Raw genomic sequence first — 17,262 nt, 5'->3', positions numbered from 1 at the left:
TATCAGAGGAAGGAAACAATTAACCATATTATGTTTTTACAGATAGTTTGCTTTACAAAGAAAAGTAAAACATACTGAAACATGAAAAAACATGTAGAACAACGTCCAAAGTATCCACATACTGTACTGTGACTGTATTATTGATAGCACCAAACTATTTGGTCACAGTTAACTGCAAATTAAGTAATTATTATTATTATAGTGCTTATGAACATATCTAAACAACATCCCATGTAAAAAACAAGGTTTTCAATTAATTTCGTTATCCATCAGTCCAGTCAAAGTAAATCCCCACCTCCTCATCTCTGTTGTTGCCGGGACGGTGGGAGTTTCATCTATACTGTAACATTGTGTAACCTGGGGAAGTTGAACATTGACTGAACTTGTGGACAGCGGCATTACCTCTTAATCTTTATAGTCGTTATTTACTTTCATTGAGTACAGCAGATCTTTCAACTGTATTGCTTTAAAAAACTTGAATGTCTCTTACAGCATTCCTTTATGTGGCACACTCACTCAGACCATGGCAATTGACCTCTATCACAAGAAGTGATATGGTACCAGAAAGAAGGAAGTGAAAACATTATTTTGCTACAGCATGTTGTTTGAAATCTGTATGTCAAATACAGAAAGCAAAAAATCTTCAGCATAATGATAAAGAGCTAGTTATAATTTAATGTAATATGCTCCAAGATGGGGTCGATAAATGTATTTGTACTTGTTTAAGTCTTCTAATACTTCACCAGTCAAAGTGAAAGTAGTGAAGGTTCAATGATATGTGTTCCTAAACATTGTTGCTGGTCGGGTACACTGTGCCTGACAATTGTTAAACTTTAGCATCATGCTAAATGTATAGGTCAACCAGTCATATACTTATCATCCACCAGGGGGAGCCCACCACAGTGTCATGCATTGAAATTATTATTTTTATTATTATTATTATTATTATTGCATATACAGTAGTATAATGGTTAAGAAATACAGTGCATTCCCTCTTTCTCTACATGCATACACTGCACTCGGAAGTAAATGTACTACTGTGCATCTAGATGTTCTTTAACCAAGAAAATGTATGTTTAAATGAGATTGCAATGATTTTAAATTAAGACTCGGCACAGTGTTTATGGTAGACTTTATAGTACAAGGTACAACCTGAAATTTCTACATATGAAACATGTTACCATATTGACACACCTGTAAGTGCATTACAATTTCTTAATTTAATTTCACTGGTAATCTATAATAACTAACCATTTCAAAAGTAATGCTTTAAGATACAGCGCCTTGCATAAGTATTCACCCCCCTTGGACTTTTCCACATTTTGTAATGTTACAACCTGGAATTAAAATGGATTTAATTAGGATTTGTTGTCACTGATCTACACAAAATAGTCCATAATGTCGAAGTGGGGAAACAAATCTACATATTTTTCAAAATTATTTACAAATAAAAAACTGAAAAGTCTTGATTGCATAGGTATTCACCCCCTTTTATGTGACACCCCTAAATAAGCTCTGGTGCAACCAATTGCCTTCAGAAGTCACATAATTAGTTGAATGGAGTACACCTGTGTGCAATTAAAGTGTGACATGATCTCAGATTAAATACACCTGTTTCTGGAAGGCCCCAGGGTTTGTTAGAGAGCATATCTAAACAAACAGCATCATGAAGACCAAGGAGCTATCAAAACAAGTCCGGAATAAAGTTCTGGAGAAGCACCAATCAGGGTTGGGTTATCAAAAAATATCCCAAACTTTGAACATCCCCCGGAGCACCGTTAAATCCATTATTAAAAAATGGAAAGAATATGGCACAACCGCGACTCTGCCTAGAGAAGGCCGTCCACCAAAACTCAGTGACCAGATAAGGAGGGCATTAGTCAGAGAAGCAACCAAGAGACCAATGGTAACTCTGAAGGAGCTGGAGAGATCCACAGCTGAGATGGGAGAAACCATCCATGGGACAACTATAACCCGGACGCTCCACAAAGCTGGGCTTTATGGAAGAGTGGCGAGAAGAAAGCCATTGCTGAAAAAAAACCCATATCAAATCCCGTTTGGATTTTGCCAAAAGGCAAGTGGGAGACACAGCAAACATGTGGAAAAAGGTTATCTGGTCTGATGAGACCAAAAGCCAACACTGCTCATCACCCTGAGAACACCATCCCCATGGTGAAGCATGGTGGTGGCAGCATCATGTTATGGGGATGCTTTTCATCGGCAGGGACTGGGAAACTGGTCAGGATTGAGGGCAAGATGGATGGAGCCAAATACAGGGAAATTCTAGAGGAAAACCTGTTTCAGTCTGCAAGAGACCTGGGCCTGGGGCGGAGGTTCACCTTCCAGCAGGACAATGACCCTAAACACACAGCCAAAGCTACACTGGAGTGGTTTAAAAACAAGAACCTGAATGTCTTAGAATGGCCCAGTCAAAGCCCAGACCTCAATCCGATTGAGAATCTGTGGCAAGACTTGAAAATTGCTGTTCACCAACCGTCCCCATCCAACTTGACAGAGCTTGAGCAATTTTGCCAAGAAGAATGGGCAAAAATTGCAGGATCCAGATGTTCAAAGCTGGTAGAGACTTACCCAAAAAGACTCACAGCTGTAATTGCTGCCAAAGGTGCTTCTACCAAGTATTGACTCAGGGGGGTGAATACTTATGCAACCAACAAATGACTTTTTTTTTTTGTTTAATTAACTTTTGTGTCTCAATAAAAAATATTTTGCACCTTCAAAGTGTTAAGTATGTTGCGTAAATCAAATGGTAAAAATCCCAATTAAATCCATTTTAATTCCAGGTTGTAACACTACAAAATGTGGAAAAGTCCAAGGGGGGTGAATACTTATGCAAGGCACTGTAGTTCACCCTTTCAAGGAAGTCCTGGTTATAATAACCAAACAGCTGTTTCCAGGATTTGTGTGCACTTATACATTACAGTATAGGTTTGGGGGAATTTGTTTGATAAAACTGATTACATATTTATTTGTCAGGGAATGCACATTTACATCAAAATGGCGGAAAAGAAAAATGTTTAAATATCTTTCCTCCATCAGAAGCCTCTGCAAAAACTCTTTGATAATGGACCAACAGCTGCTTGAGATTTTTATTTTTAATTTTTTAAACCACTGCTGCCCTCTACTGCCTAATTTCAGCCACAAAGAAGTTCACAGAATAGATGGAAAACACAATACAGCCTACCCCTATTTCAGACTTTGAACCTATTCACAAAGCTAATGCATTTTAAATAACTAAATAAAGTTGAATGTCTCTTAATCTTTTATTGAATGTATCTGGATCCTTTAAATGTAATATTTTATTCACTAAAAGTCTTTATAATAGCTGTAAAATGTAATGGTGTATCATCCATAAATATTAAACATACAATAGATACAAATTTAATTTAGAAAAATTAAATGGGGCCTCCTGTGTATTCTGGTTTTCATTCCAAATGAGCTCTCAATTACCTAACTAGACCCTTAATTTAACTAATAATTTGCTTAATTAGACCTTTTTAAAGTTCTCAGCTCATAAAAAGTTGCAGATTTCAAGTTACTTATAAAATGTTATAGCTAACTTGAAATCTGCAACTGTTTAAGAGCTGAAAACAATTAAAAAGGTCTAATTAAGCAAATTATTTGTTCAATTAATTGTGAGTTCAGTTGGAATGAAAATCAGCAGACACAGGGGGTCCCCAGGACCAGGGTTCGGAACCACAGCTCTAAACTCTTGTTAGAATTGTTCAAATTTGCTTAAACTGGGTCAGCTAAACTGCAGTTTACAAGCTGCTTCCACTAGCGGCTTAAAATTGGAATATTAATAAGCTGGGTTCGCTAAACTGCGGGCTACCAAAGGAATTTATTATTCATTATTATTAAACTGATATATACTTCTTTTTAATCAACATTATAACTTTCCCTCACCTCACTAATAATCCTTGCTTGTTTTGAAGCCATTCAAACACATTTAACTAACAGCTATGGTGGTATGAACTGAGCCGTATGGTGTCGCTGTAATGGTGCAATGAAAGTAAAGATTTTGATGAGCACAGAGGCTATAGATATTAGCGGGACTTGGAAATTAATGTATGCACACAACAAGGGATGAAATGCATTTTATTTTGCGGCAAAGCAATGTGTAAAAGGGCCTAGATAAATAATTATTAGTATGATTTTAATCAAGGCCCGTGCCTCGGGTGCCTCATAGTTGGCTATGGCCTTGCCATACTGGTGTGAAACAGAAAAGAAGGTAGAAGATCCACATATACAATGAAACAGATACATGTTGTGTTAAATTTTGTGGAAAGTTGAGAATATAAAATACCCTTCTTAAAGTAGGGAGCTGGGTGAGGGAAGGATTTAGGCAGGTTTTCTGGTAATTTTGTTCCAAAAGGGCTATCAGTGATCAGTTGTGTGACTAATTTATTGCTTACACCCTGCTTGGTATTTTCTTTGTTTTCTTCTTGTCACCAAAGTGCTTCGGTTCTGGCTGGAAATCTCCTGGTTTAATAGCACTGGTCACTTTGTAACATTCATTTAGTCTATGGTGAAAACTTAAACCACAGGAACACAAAGGGGACTGGGAGATCAGTTTCCAGACCAAATAAAAACAAGGTGGTTGGCTGGATGTGAATTACAGTTTTTAAAACAGACTTTCACAACAGTGTACAAAATGTGACCCCATAAAACGTATTGTTAAGTGACTCATAGAACAGAAAGCAAAGTACATAATTGGTATAGCTACCCATTCTGGAGATTCAGAGTATCGCACTCTTCAGTTCTTCCTCCCTGTGATGTAACATCAGACTATAGATCTGCTCCATTTAAACTCCATGTTGCGTCTTTCTTCTTTGAGCAGTTCTCTACAAATGCAAGAGGTCAGCAATGGTGTTATCATTTTTTCAACTTATCTGAAGCAGCAGAGAGGAGCAGCAACTGGCTGTGGTTGAGACGGAAAGATTCTGGCTGGGGACAGGTAAGTAAACTGGGCTGAGTTGAGTGGGGGACGGAGGGGGGTGATGCTGGGACGCCAGAATCACCGTCGAGCCCTCTTGAGGTGTCGTGGGCTAGTCGACGAAACACTGAGGATGGAAGGTGCCCACTTGAAAACCCCAGAGATGTACCCTACTTAGCTCAATCCAGACGGTTGTCATGCTGATGCGCTGGGGAGGCCGCACTTTGGTTGATCCCCGGAGCCAGCATCGCAGCCGTTGTGTGTGCTGATGCGCCAGGGAGGCAAAATAAGATGATCCCTGGAGCCAGCATTACACTTCAGCCATTAACACCAGACAGAAGGATATCTACATCATCATATGGAAGGAAACGTAAATGGATGGAGACGCATATGGATCACATTAGTTTACTGTAAAGCTACGTCTTAGTTGGTGCTTATCTTGGCGAGAGCCGAGTTCAAATCAGCATGAAGTTTTAACATCTACTCTCGTGTAATGGAAATCATGAAGATCTGGATACGTCCAGTGACTGCTGTGAATAGTGCAGCTGGCAACAAGGGGAAGACCTTGTGACAGCCTGGAGAGACAGCTGACAGGAGGAAAGAGACCCCATTGGGGCTGGTAAGGGTTAGCTACCCTTGTCGGCAGTATCCAGCTCTGTGTTTACAGGATGCTGGAGACACCCGCCCAAGGCTTCTAAGAAATTAAAGAGAAAAATACCCCTAGAGTCTGCGAGAGCGGGGGCGGAAGATGACTCAACGTTGGACAACACGGTTAACGACTTAGGAACGGAAACGGATATGAGTATGGAGAGTACTTCACAAAAGACTAGTTCAAGATCTGCAGTTAACAAAGACATAGAACTCCAGGTTTGTGTCTGCGGCTGGAGCAAGGCGACAACGGTCAGGGGTTTGAAGATTCATCAAGGGAGAATGAAATGCTTGAGGAAGAAGGGACAAGGGCCTCGCATTGATCAGTACTTCTTACGAAGTCAGTCAAGTCAGTCGAATGAAATCCAGCGACAGGAAGCAAACCACAGTTCGCAGGATATCAGCACCCCTGTCATAGATGTGAGGAGGACTTGCATGGACACAGTTAGTGATGAACCTAATGATCCTTGTGAACCCGGTCAGACAAACCAGCATAAGAGAGAAAAGAACCTCAACAGGCACAAGCCTGGAGTTAAATGGCCAAGAGCTTGTGAGAAAACTGCATGGGACACAGTAAACACAGATCTCTGCGTTGCATTGGAAAGATTAAGTGGAACAGTTGAAAAGAAGCTGGATAAATTTGGGGACATCATCTACGCATATGGAAGTGAGAGGTTTGGAGTTGAAAAAAGGAAGGAAAAAGTACAAACTATTCCTGGAAAGTCTAGACGGCAGCAGGAGATTGAACGCTTAGTTAGAGAAAGGAGACAGCTGAGGAACCAATGGAGAAGAGCAGAACAAAGTCAGAAGGAGGGACTCAATCTCTTACAAAGGGTCATAAAAGATAAGCTTGCAACATTGCGCAGAGCTGAGCGCCTACGGAAACGCTACAAAAAGAAGGAGCGTGCGAGAGCTAACTTTTATAAAGACCCATTCAAATTTGTAAAGAAGTTATTCACCAGTGAGAAGAATGGCACACTAAAAGCATCTAAGGTTGAGCTGGAGAGATATTTGGAGGAAACACATACAGATTCAAAAAGGCAGGAGCCTATGTCAATTCCGTCAGACATCCCACCTATCAATCCACCAGAATACCAAATGGAGGACTGTGCACCTAAGTGGAAAGAAATAGAGCAAGCTGTGAAAAAAGCAAGGGCTTCATCATCTGCAGGGCCTAATGGAGTTCCGTACAGAGTGTACAAGAGTGCTTCAGGAGTTCTACGAATTCTGTGGAAATTGATGAAAGTGGCATGGGAAAAACAGGTTGTACCAAGAGCATGGCGCCGAGCAGGTGGAGTCTTTATACCTAAAGAAAAAGATTCTACAAGCATCAGTCAGTTTCGTCCCATTTCCCTATTAAACGTAGAAGGCAAGATTTTCTTCAGCATTATTGCTCAGAGATTGTCAGCTTACCTATTAAAGAACTGCTTCATTGACACTTCAATACAAAAAGCGGGCATTCCAGGTTTCCCAGGTTGCTTAGAACACATCAATGTGATCTGGCAACAAATTCAATCAGCTAAAAAGGAGAGGAAGGAGCTCCATGTGACATTCCTGGATTTGGCTAATGCATATGGTTCAGTGCCACATGAACTACTTTGGGCAGCATTTGATTTTTTCAGTGTACCGATGACAATAACAAATTTAGTGAAAGCCTATTTTGGAGATTTGCAATTCAGTTTTTCAACTTCAGAATTCAGCACTACATGGCAATGCCTAGAGGTTGGAATAATGGCAGGATGCACCATTTCTCCACTGGCTTTTACCATGGCAATGGAAGTAATCATTAGGGCATCAAAATGGGTAGTAGGAGGAGAGCGCTTGGCTTCTGGAATGCGACTACCACCAATTCGAGCATACATGGATGACATGACAACCATGACTACAACAGTAGCCTGCACTAATCGATTATTGGGCAAATTAACCAATAACATTGAATGGGCACGAATGCAATTCAAGCCCACTAAATCAAGGAGCATCTCTATAATTAAAGGCAAAGTAGTAGATAAAACATTCTTCATTAATGGTGAGGCAATACCAACAGTGTCTGAGAAGCCAGTGAAGAGTCTTGGGAGATGGTACGACGGGGATCTAAAGGACACAGTTCGTGTGGGAGAAGTTAGACAACAAGCAGTGGAAGGGTTGAAGAGCATAGACAGCTGCGCACTACCAGGTAAACTAAAACTCTGGTGCTTTCAGTTTGGTCTACTGCCGAGGTTGCTGTGGCCACTGACTGTGTACGAGGTTTCTTTGACAACAGTAGAGAAGCTGGAAGCTTTAATCAGTTCATACATCAGGAAATGGTTGGGAGTTCCACGCTGCCTCAGCAGAGTGGGACTTTATGGTAAAGGAATACTGCAGCTACCAGTCTCTGCTCTAACCGAGGAGTTTAAGTGCGCCAAGGTCAGACTGGAAATGACATTAGTAGAGTCACACGATAAATGCGTAAGGGAGGCAGCACCTGTGTTGAAAACTGGAAGAAAGTGGGCGGCAAAGAAAGCTGTGGAAGATGCAAAGGCTGCCCTTCGAATTGGTGATATCATGGGGCAAGTTCAGCATGGAAGAGGGGGTCTTGGTTTCAGTTCAACTCCTCCTACATGGCACAAGGCGGCCCCAGCTCAAAGAAGGAAGCTGGTAGTCAACGAGGTGCAAAAGCAGGAGGAGAGGATGAGGTGTATAAAGGCCATTTCCCAGGCCAAACAGGGAGAATGGATGAGATGGGAGAGTGTGGAACAACGCAAGATTGGCTGGCAAGACCTATGGTCAATGGAACAGAGCAGGATCAGTTTCCTCATCAGGTCAACATATGATGTTCTCCCATCACCACAGAACCTAAACCTCTGGGTAGGAGAGGATCCCTCATGTCCTTTGTGTTCATCACCTGCAACATTAAGGCACATTTTGACAGGATGTAAGGTGGCTCTTAGCCAAGGACGGTTTACTTGGTGCCATGACCAGGTGCTGCGATGTTTGGCCTTAGCATTGGAAGACAAGCGTAACATGACCAATAAGTTGCCACCTGTTCCATCAAAACATTACACACAAAAGACAACATTCCTCCGCCCAGGAGAGCAACCACCAAGAAAAGGTGTTAAAACCAATCCTCGCCCAGGACAACTGGAAGCTGCTAGAGACTGGAATATGCTGGCAGATGTTGGTCAACGGCTTATTTTTCCACCTGAGATTGCCACCACTAACCTTCGACCAGATATTGTCTTGTGGTCTGGATCAGCACGCCTTGTTCACCTGGTAGAGTTAACAGTGCCATGGGAGGACGCTGTAGATGAGGCGTATGAGAGGAAGAAACTGCGGTATGCTCAACTAGCCACTGAAGCGGAACAGCGAGGATGGAGAGTTCGGGTTTACCCAGTGGAAGTGGGTTGTCGAGGATTTGTGGCACACTCTACAACCCGGTTTCTCAGAGACGTCGGATTCAGTGGCCAAGAGTTGCGTCGCACAGTGAAGAACTTATCTGAAGCAGCAGAGAGGAGCAGCAACTGGCTGTGGTTGAGACGGAAAGATTCTGGCTGGGGACAGGTAAGTAAACTGGGCTGAGTTGAGTGGGGGACGGAGGGGGGTGATGCTGGGACGCCAGAATCACCGTCGAGCCCTCTTGAGGTGTCGTGGGCTAGTCGACGAAACACTGAGGATGGAAGGTGCCCACTTGAAAACCCCAGAGATGTACCCTACTTAGCTCAATCCAGACGGTTGTCATGCTGATGCGCTGGGGAGGCCGCACTTTGGTTGATCCCCGGAGCCAGCATCGCAGCCGTTGTGTGTGCTGATGCGCCAGGGAGGCAAAATAAGATGATCCCTGGAGCCAGCATTACACTTCAGCCATTAACACCAGACAGAAGGATATCTACATCATCATATGGAAGGAAACGTAAATGGATGGAGACGCATATGGATCACATTAGTTTACTGTAAAGCTACGTCTTAGTTGGTGCTTATCTTGGCGAGAGCCGAGTTCAAATCAGCATGAAGTTTTAACATCTACTCTCGTGTAATGGAAATCATTGAAACTCACATCTGGCTTAAGGTTTCCAACAAAAAAAATATTCTTGCGAAGAATTAGAATTAGCAGAGATCAAAATGTTACACATTATTGGCTGGTTTCACAGACCCAGATTAGCACTAATCTCGGTTTACTTTACCTAGATTAACATTTCGGTAGTCCAAGACTAGTACTAATCAGAGTCTGTGAAACCAGCCATTTATGATATCAGCATGCCTACTACACATGATTATTGTGTACCTGTGAGTCTGCATAGACTTATTTTTGCATTGACTTCACCACATCCTGGTACAACCTTAAATTCAAACACAGTAAACAAACACAATTATGCCAGCACAGCAACACAGAAAATGACAATAAATGACAATCCGCATTTTATATCATAACTATATGGGGTCTAATTTAAATAGTTTGTTATGGGTCATAGAGAGAAACTTTGGCTTAAAGTGACAATCCACGCTAACAATACCCCTCACATCAGGGTTAACAAGTTGTCCATAAAACCTACCAGTGTTTAGGGAGCTCTAAAACAGCTGTGGCCAATACGTGGATCGCGATCCACGGGTAAATAGCAAAAGATTTCCGGTGGATCGCGGGACAAATCAGAACAAGCACTATCATATATTATAAGCATAGTTTTTGTTACAACTGATGGGCAGAGCCTTCTATGTCGTCCAGTACAGATGGAAACACCCCAACAGTTTCTGCATATGACAAGACTAACAAAATGCTTGTGCGAACGTGCATTCTAATTTAGGCGCACGTAGAAATTCCTAAAGGTTGACTATAAACAATAAACGTGATTTACTTTTTCAGCTGAAAAGTATAAAACACAAGAAAAAAAAAAACCCCTCAAAGTCGGATCTAAACTCATAGCTCAATCGTAATGTACTCTGGGAATGTAGTTTCTTGGTGTCCACTGCCCACTGTCACACTTTAAAAACTACAAATCCCATACCCCGCCAATTTCACTGATTTATCAGTGCGATTACTCGTTTCCAGACAGTTTGTCAAACCAAGATGAGGAAAATAACAAAATCATGTATGTCGGCGTCTTTACAAGGAATGAGCAATGCAGGTATGGCAGAAGATGAAAGCGAACAGGGAATTTCGAGTTAGTTGCGTGTTCACAGTTGTAACATACACGTTCGACCAAAAGTGGCTAAAAGATTTCCCCTGGATTAAGTTTGAGTTGACAGTGTTAAAAAAAATCAATTTTTTTGCAGGTTTTATCAGGAGACTGCATTTTTAACAGGGAACCAGAAGTTCAAACATGAAAATATATTAAACACAGTGCTTCAAAACGGTACGCAGTGTAAAACGAGAGGAACATGCTACCAAGCAGTTAAAAAAAAAAAAAAAGTTGTCCCATTTTAATTTTGTTGATGCAAAAGTACAAGTGTTATGTAAGAAAGGAAGGAAAAAAGATGTGTAGATATTCAACAATACATTTAACAAAAATTGTATTGTTATTATAATTTTTTTTGTGTGTGTGTGCCCCTAAATTTTTCAGTGCGCGTCTTCTTTTTTTTTAAAAACTTAGACGCACATGTGCCTAAAAAAGTTAGCGTAGAGCGTTTGTTACGTTTTTGTTGTTGTGGTTGTTTTGTTTTATTATTGCTACTATTGTACAATATTATATAAAATCCGGCTAATAATGGTTGGTCATAGCTTACTGGTGGATCGCGGAGCCCGTTGAGATCCACCAGAATGGATCGCAGTGTTTGGTGTGGCCACCACTGCGCTAAGATTATTATTATTTATTTCTTAGCAGACGCCCTTATCCAGGGCGACTTACAATCGTAAGCAAATACATTTAATTAGTTTACTGATGCTTTCTGGCAATAACTTCCAGTCCTCACACTTTCACAGTGTTTTAACCCCAAAAATTTGAATATCCTGACTACTTCATTTGTAAGTCCCTGTGTTCACCACTTGGCCCATACTTATGTTCTGAATTGAAAAAAACTGTGTTTTATTTTCCCTATTAACAGTGACTCCACATACAACAAATGTAAAATGCAAACTAGCTACATTAGTAGTGCTTCCTCAGGTATGTCAATGCCCTTGACACACAAAACTGCCGACCTAGAGCTTCTGAAGCTCAGAATATGCTTTTCACATCCTGCTTCAGCGAACAGCTGGTAGAAACAAACAGCTCAGCATTTCCATCTAGGATGCTCCATTTGTGAGCAGATTATATATATACTGCATGTATATCTGAATTACTTGACGTTTGTCCTCCCGTTCTATGGAGGCTGTATGCTTTTGTACCATGGGTTCAACTCAGTTCAAATATTAGTCTCTTTGTAGTCTTATATCATATATAACCTATGTTCATATGAAAAGAGACATTATCTGCCATTTTAATCCTGCATTACACAACAGAAGCATTATGTTATCATGAAAAATGAAAATATTGCATTATTACAAAAGCAATCACATAATTTGTGACAACCAGCCCCATATTCTGTGACAACCTCTATACGGGGCAGGTTGTGTCACACGAGCCATGCTTTTTGAACAGCCTAAATATCATCTTTTTAGTAAAGTTAAAATATCCCTATATACATGAAAGTTTACTGAATGTCATTACAAATAAGAAGAAGAGAAAAAGTGTGACAACCATCTCCGGTATCCTCACCTAGTAAGTACAGTAAAGCATTGCAAAAGCAGCTTATAAGGATGGAAATCCTTGAGCTTCAATATCATAATGACAATCTACCATGGTATACTTTAAGAGTTACACAATGTAAGAGCAGCTTGTTGTGGATGTGAAACATACACTTAATAAATGTATTCTTTTTGTTTTGATTCACTCTTGTTTATCATTTTGTTTCAGTCACCATGTGACTTTTTAAAACTCAGAAGTTAAAAATAGTCCCTGTGGTCTCAAAAGTGCTCTCATGTATTTTTCTATGCGTGGTTGGTACACCAGATTGTAACCCCTGGGTGTCCAATCACAGACCTGGAGGGCCATTCTACTCCAGGTTTAACAGGTAAAATGAGATCATTAACTACTTCAGGGTCTGGATGCAGGTTTAATTCATTCAATTAAACGATTTAAAACAGGTTTGGAACAAAGACCAGGACTGGAAGGGCCAACCGTCCACCCCTGGTGTAATCATTAAACGGTCCCACTGTAATACTCTAGTGGCACTAGTGCAGGGGCACTAGACTCAGTCCTGGGGACACCCTGTGGCTGCTGCTTTTCATTCCAACCGAGCTCTCAATTACTTAACTAGACCCTTAATTGAACTGATAATTTGCTTAATTAGACCTTTTTACTTGTTTTCAGCTCTTAAACAGTTGCAGTTCAAGTTACTTATCAAATGTTACAGCTAACTTGAAATATGCAACTGTTTAAGAGCTGAAAACAAGTAAAAATTAAGAGTCTAGTTAAGTAATTGAGAGCTCGGTTGGAATGAAAACCAGCAGCCACAGGGGTCCCCAGGACCGAGTTTGAGAAGCCCTGCCCTAGTGGAAGTAGTAAAAAACCACAAATACAAGGTTAAGATAACTGTTATTATTCATACCAGTACCAAGTTGCTCTTTAAGTGAGCCATATCCAGCTTGTGTTATGTAATTTTACAATATGGCTATAGTATTTTTCAAGTGATATTAAGTATAGCCATAGGACCAGGGGCAAAGCATTATTTTTTGTATTATTATTTAGTTGTTTTTTTTGACGAGAAAGGAAAGAAAGTAAAATAATTAATTAAATAAATAAGAGAAAACAACAATGTCAAAGAAAAATAAAGGGAACGTTTCCCAGGCAGTAATGTATAGTGGTGTCAAAGACGGAAACAAGCCTTCAACTCAGGAGGTCTGCATTGCAGAGTTGCATAACTATAATTCTGTGCTGCAAATGATAGTGATGTGGCCTCACATATTACAGTAGATACATCAGATGTAGTGTGCGCTGGACGGTCACTGCCTGTAACCCCTTCTAAATCACCAGCTTCTAAAAAAATGAAAACAACAGTTGAAGACATGGATATGTCTGAGTCAAACAATATCTCAAATGCTGACATTTTGAGAGCAGTCTTGGATCTTGGTTTGCCGCAGTTGAAAATCAAGTGAAACAAAATTCCTTGTCGATCTCAAAAAGTTTAGATTTTGTTTGAGAAGAAATTAAGGGATTGGGAGTGAAAGTTAATACAACTATTGAGAAAGTGGGTGTTCTCGGGAAACAGATCACAGCCACACAAGAAAGATGTTCTGACCTGGAACCCTGTGGACAAAGATAGGATTTGCGAGTTTCCTTTTACCCTGAAAAGGAGAATGAAGACACCCGAGCCAAGATGATTGCCCTGATCGTGAAGATTTTACCAGAACGCAGAAGTAAGCTGGGCTTTGCGGTGGATACGGGTCATAGGCTAGGTAGACCTCGCAGTGACGGGAGACCGTGTCAAATCATCATTCAATTTACTATGAGAACATACAGGGATCGCCTCTGGAAACAGGCCCATATGTCACCAGTGGTCAAGAAACTAGGGAAAAAAAGAGAGGCTAGACCCAGGCTATGGCCACTTGTTGAAAACGAGGGCAAGAGAGCTCACTTCAGGGGCTCTGTTGCTTACATTCATTGGAAAAAAGGTTGAATCAAATGACATTCAATGATCAGGTCACCCGCCTCCTGATTTGGAAGCTTCAGTATAATAAATGTGACGTTATTTCAGAGGGACATATAAGAAAATGAAACTTTAAGGTTAGTATTGATGTTACTGTAGGGAATTAGTGATACCCTAAAGAAATATATATATATATATATATATATATATATATATATATATATATATATGCTCTTCTGTCTATGGTTTATAAACCCACTGTTAATTATTGTTAATGTTTACTCTTACTGATTGTTCTTGTGTTACTTTAAGAAATTCCACTAAATGAAAGGCTATGGTGTTGTTTTGTAAATCACTGAAACCAAGGATTATTTTTTTTACAAGAAACACACTCATGTGAGGCTGATTTGAAATTCTGGAAGTTGCAGTGGGGAGAGGAGCTGCTTCTTTCACATGGATCCAATCATTCTGCGGGTGTGGCAATACTATTTCATCATTTTAAAGGGAAAATAATCCGTTCATTTATGGATTGTAGTGGACACTGGCTTATAGCTATTGTTCAATTAAATAACATATTAATACTAGCCAGTATTTATGGTTATAATAATAAAAGGAGCTCTTCACTGTTTGGCAATATAGCTATTAAACTTAAATCCTTATTAGCACAGTATCCTAGTGCTATACCTTTTATAGGAGGGACATGAATGAGCCACCTGATGAATGGATGGATCGCTATCCAAATGCCTTTACTACGTTTAAACCAAATCCGACCATCATGTCATTCTGTTCTGATTTAAATATTGGAGACATTTGGCGGTGTAAACATCCTAATGACACACAGTATACCTGGTTTTCTCATAACATGATGTTCAAATCTTGATTGGATTATTGGTTAATTTCCAGTCAGTTACAGTTTGATAACATAAAAAGAGAACTAACCGCTTCTCCCTTAACAGATCACAAGGGTGTTCTTTTATGTTTTTCTCAGAATAACCCTTCTGATATTAAATACAAAAACAACTGGAAATTTAATTGTAAACTTCTGAAAATCAATACATTTCGTTTATCTACTCAAGAACTAATCAGATGCTTATTAAATAATTCTCTTGATAATAGTTTATTTTCAAATTGGGGATGGTTTAAATTTAAAATAAAGTGTATGTCAATTGAAATAGGAACGGAAAGGAAAAAAAACGCTTAATTATGACATTCAAAATGTCTCTGCAGAGTTAGTACAATTGGTGTCGAAAATCTAATCTTTCAGACTTGGAAAAAATATGGCCTTGGAGCTTCAATCCAAACTTGACCAGTATTATATGCAGTTGGTGGAGGGTGCATTTGTCAGATCCAGGGCCAGGTGGATTGAGAAGGGTGAAAAAAAGTATTTTTTTTAATTTGGAGAAGTGAAACATTCGAAAGAATAACATCACGAGTTTAATGGTTAATGGAAAAATAACTTGTGATTATACTGAAATCTCTGAACATGTCACTGAATTCTATAGAAAGCTTTATACTTCCAACTTATCTAAAGAAAAGACAGATATATTTTTGTAGAAAATGTAACTCACCCTGTTGTGGTTGATTGTGATAAAGTATATTGTGATAAGGAGGTTGGGATGGAGGAGATCTCTGCAGCAATAAAAAAAAACTTGCATGTGGTAAGTCACCTGGCCTGACGGCCTTCCAATTGAATTTTATCAGTATTTCCAGAATGAATTGGTTCCAGTTTTATTATGTAATTTAATGGTTAGTAAAGATTAATTACCCCCAACTATGAGACGAGGCCTGATCTCATTGATACAGATATAGATGGTAAAGATGTACTGGTTTTGGGTAATTGGCGGACTATTACACTCTTAAATTCAGATTATAAAATTATCGCTTTAATTATGTCAAACGGATTAAAACGCACCATACCCTATTTAATAAATGAAGCTCAGTCAGGTTATGAACATTTGATTTCTTCTGATGCTTATATTTTTTTCTTAGATTTTTATAAGGCTTTTGATTCTGTAGAGCATTATTTGTGATTTAAAACTTTGGAATATGTTCAATTTGGTAACCAATTCATGAATTATATTAGGATTCTATACACAGATAACAATAGCTCAGTTGGCCTTTCTAATGGTACGTCACCCAGGTTTAATATAATAAGAGGTATCCGACAAGGCTGCCCTTTGTCCGCCTTTCTTTTTGTTCTGGCTGCAGAGACACTTTCCATCTTAATAAGATACAGTAATTCATTTGAAGGAATTAATATTGGTGATCGTCAATTTCTTATTAGCCAACTTGCCGATGGCACGACTCTTTTCCTGAAAGATAAAGAGCAGGTTGCTGGAGCTCTAAATACCCTACACAATTTTACCAATGGTTCTGGTCTTAAATTTAAATAAATGTGAACTGCTCTCAATCAAAAATTCTGGCGTTCCCTCAGTTGAAAATGTAAAGGTGTGTGATAAAGTGAAATATTTAGGGATATATGTGTGTAAAAATATAAACCATAGAATCGAGCGTAACTTTTCTCCCAGGATAAAAAGGGCCTCTCAGATATTTAATATCTGGCTTTAAAGAGATCTCACTTTACAGGGGAGGGTTTTGCTCTCCAACGCGGAAGGGATATCCAAGTTGATCTGGCTTTAGCGCTTTCTACACCCTCTATAAGTATGCCCTATTGCCAAAAATTAAAGAGATTCAGTTTACTATCATACATAGGGTTTATCCAGTTAATTATTATATGAATAAAATACATTCAAACATTGACCCAAATTGCACATTTTTCAGCTCTCATATTGAAACAATCTTTCAGTTTTACATTTTCTAATGTATTTTGGAGAGTACTTATTGGTTTCTTGATTCTTGCAGTATCCTCATTTATTTCTCGATAAAAGATATACTCTGTTATTTTGAGGACTGATCTTGATCGTTCTCTTGTCTTCCTAATACATTTTATTATTTTATTACATACATAAATGCAAATGGATGAAAACCAAACCAAACTCATTTTCGCTCCGATTGTAAAATATATCTCAGTTCTTTGAAGATGTGTAAAGACCGGAGAGCGATCAGAA

This window comes from Acipenser ruthenus, chromosome 3 (assembly GCF_902713425.1).
Source record: "Acipenser ruthenus chromosome 3, fAciRut3.2 maternal haplotype, whole genome shotgun sequence".
Taxonomy (NCBI): domain Eukaryota; kingdom Metazoa; phylum Chordata; class Actinopteri; order Acipenseriformes; family Acipenseridae; genus Acipenser; species Acipenser ruthenus.
The sequence above is the reverse complement of the archived record's forward strand: the minus strand, read 5'-3'. Positions refer to the sequence as shown.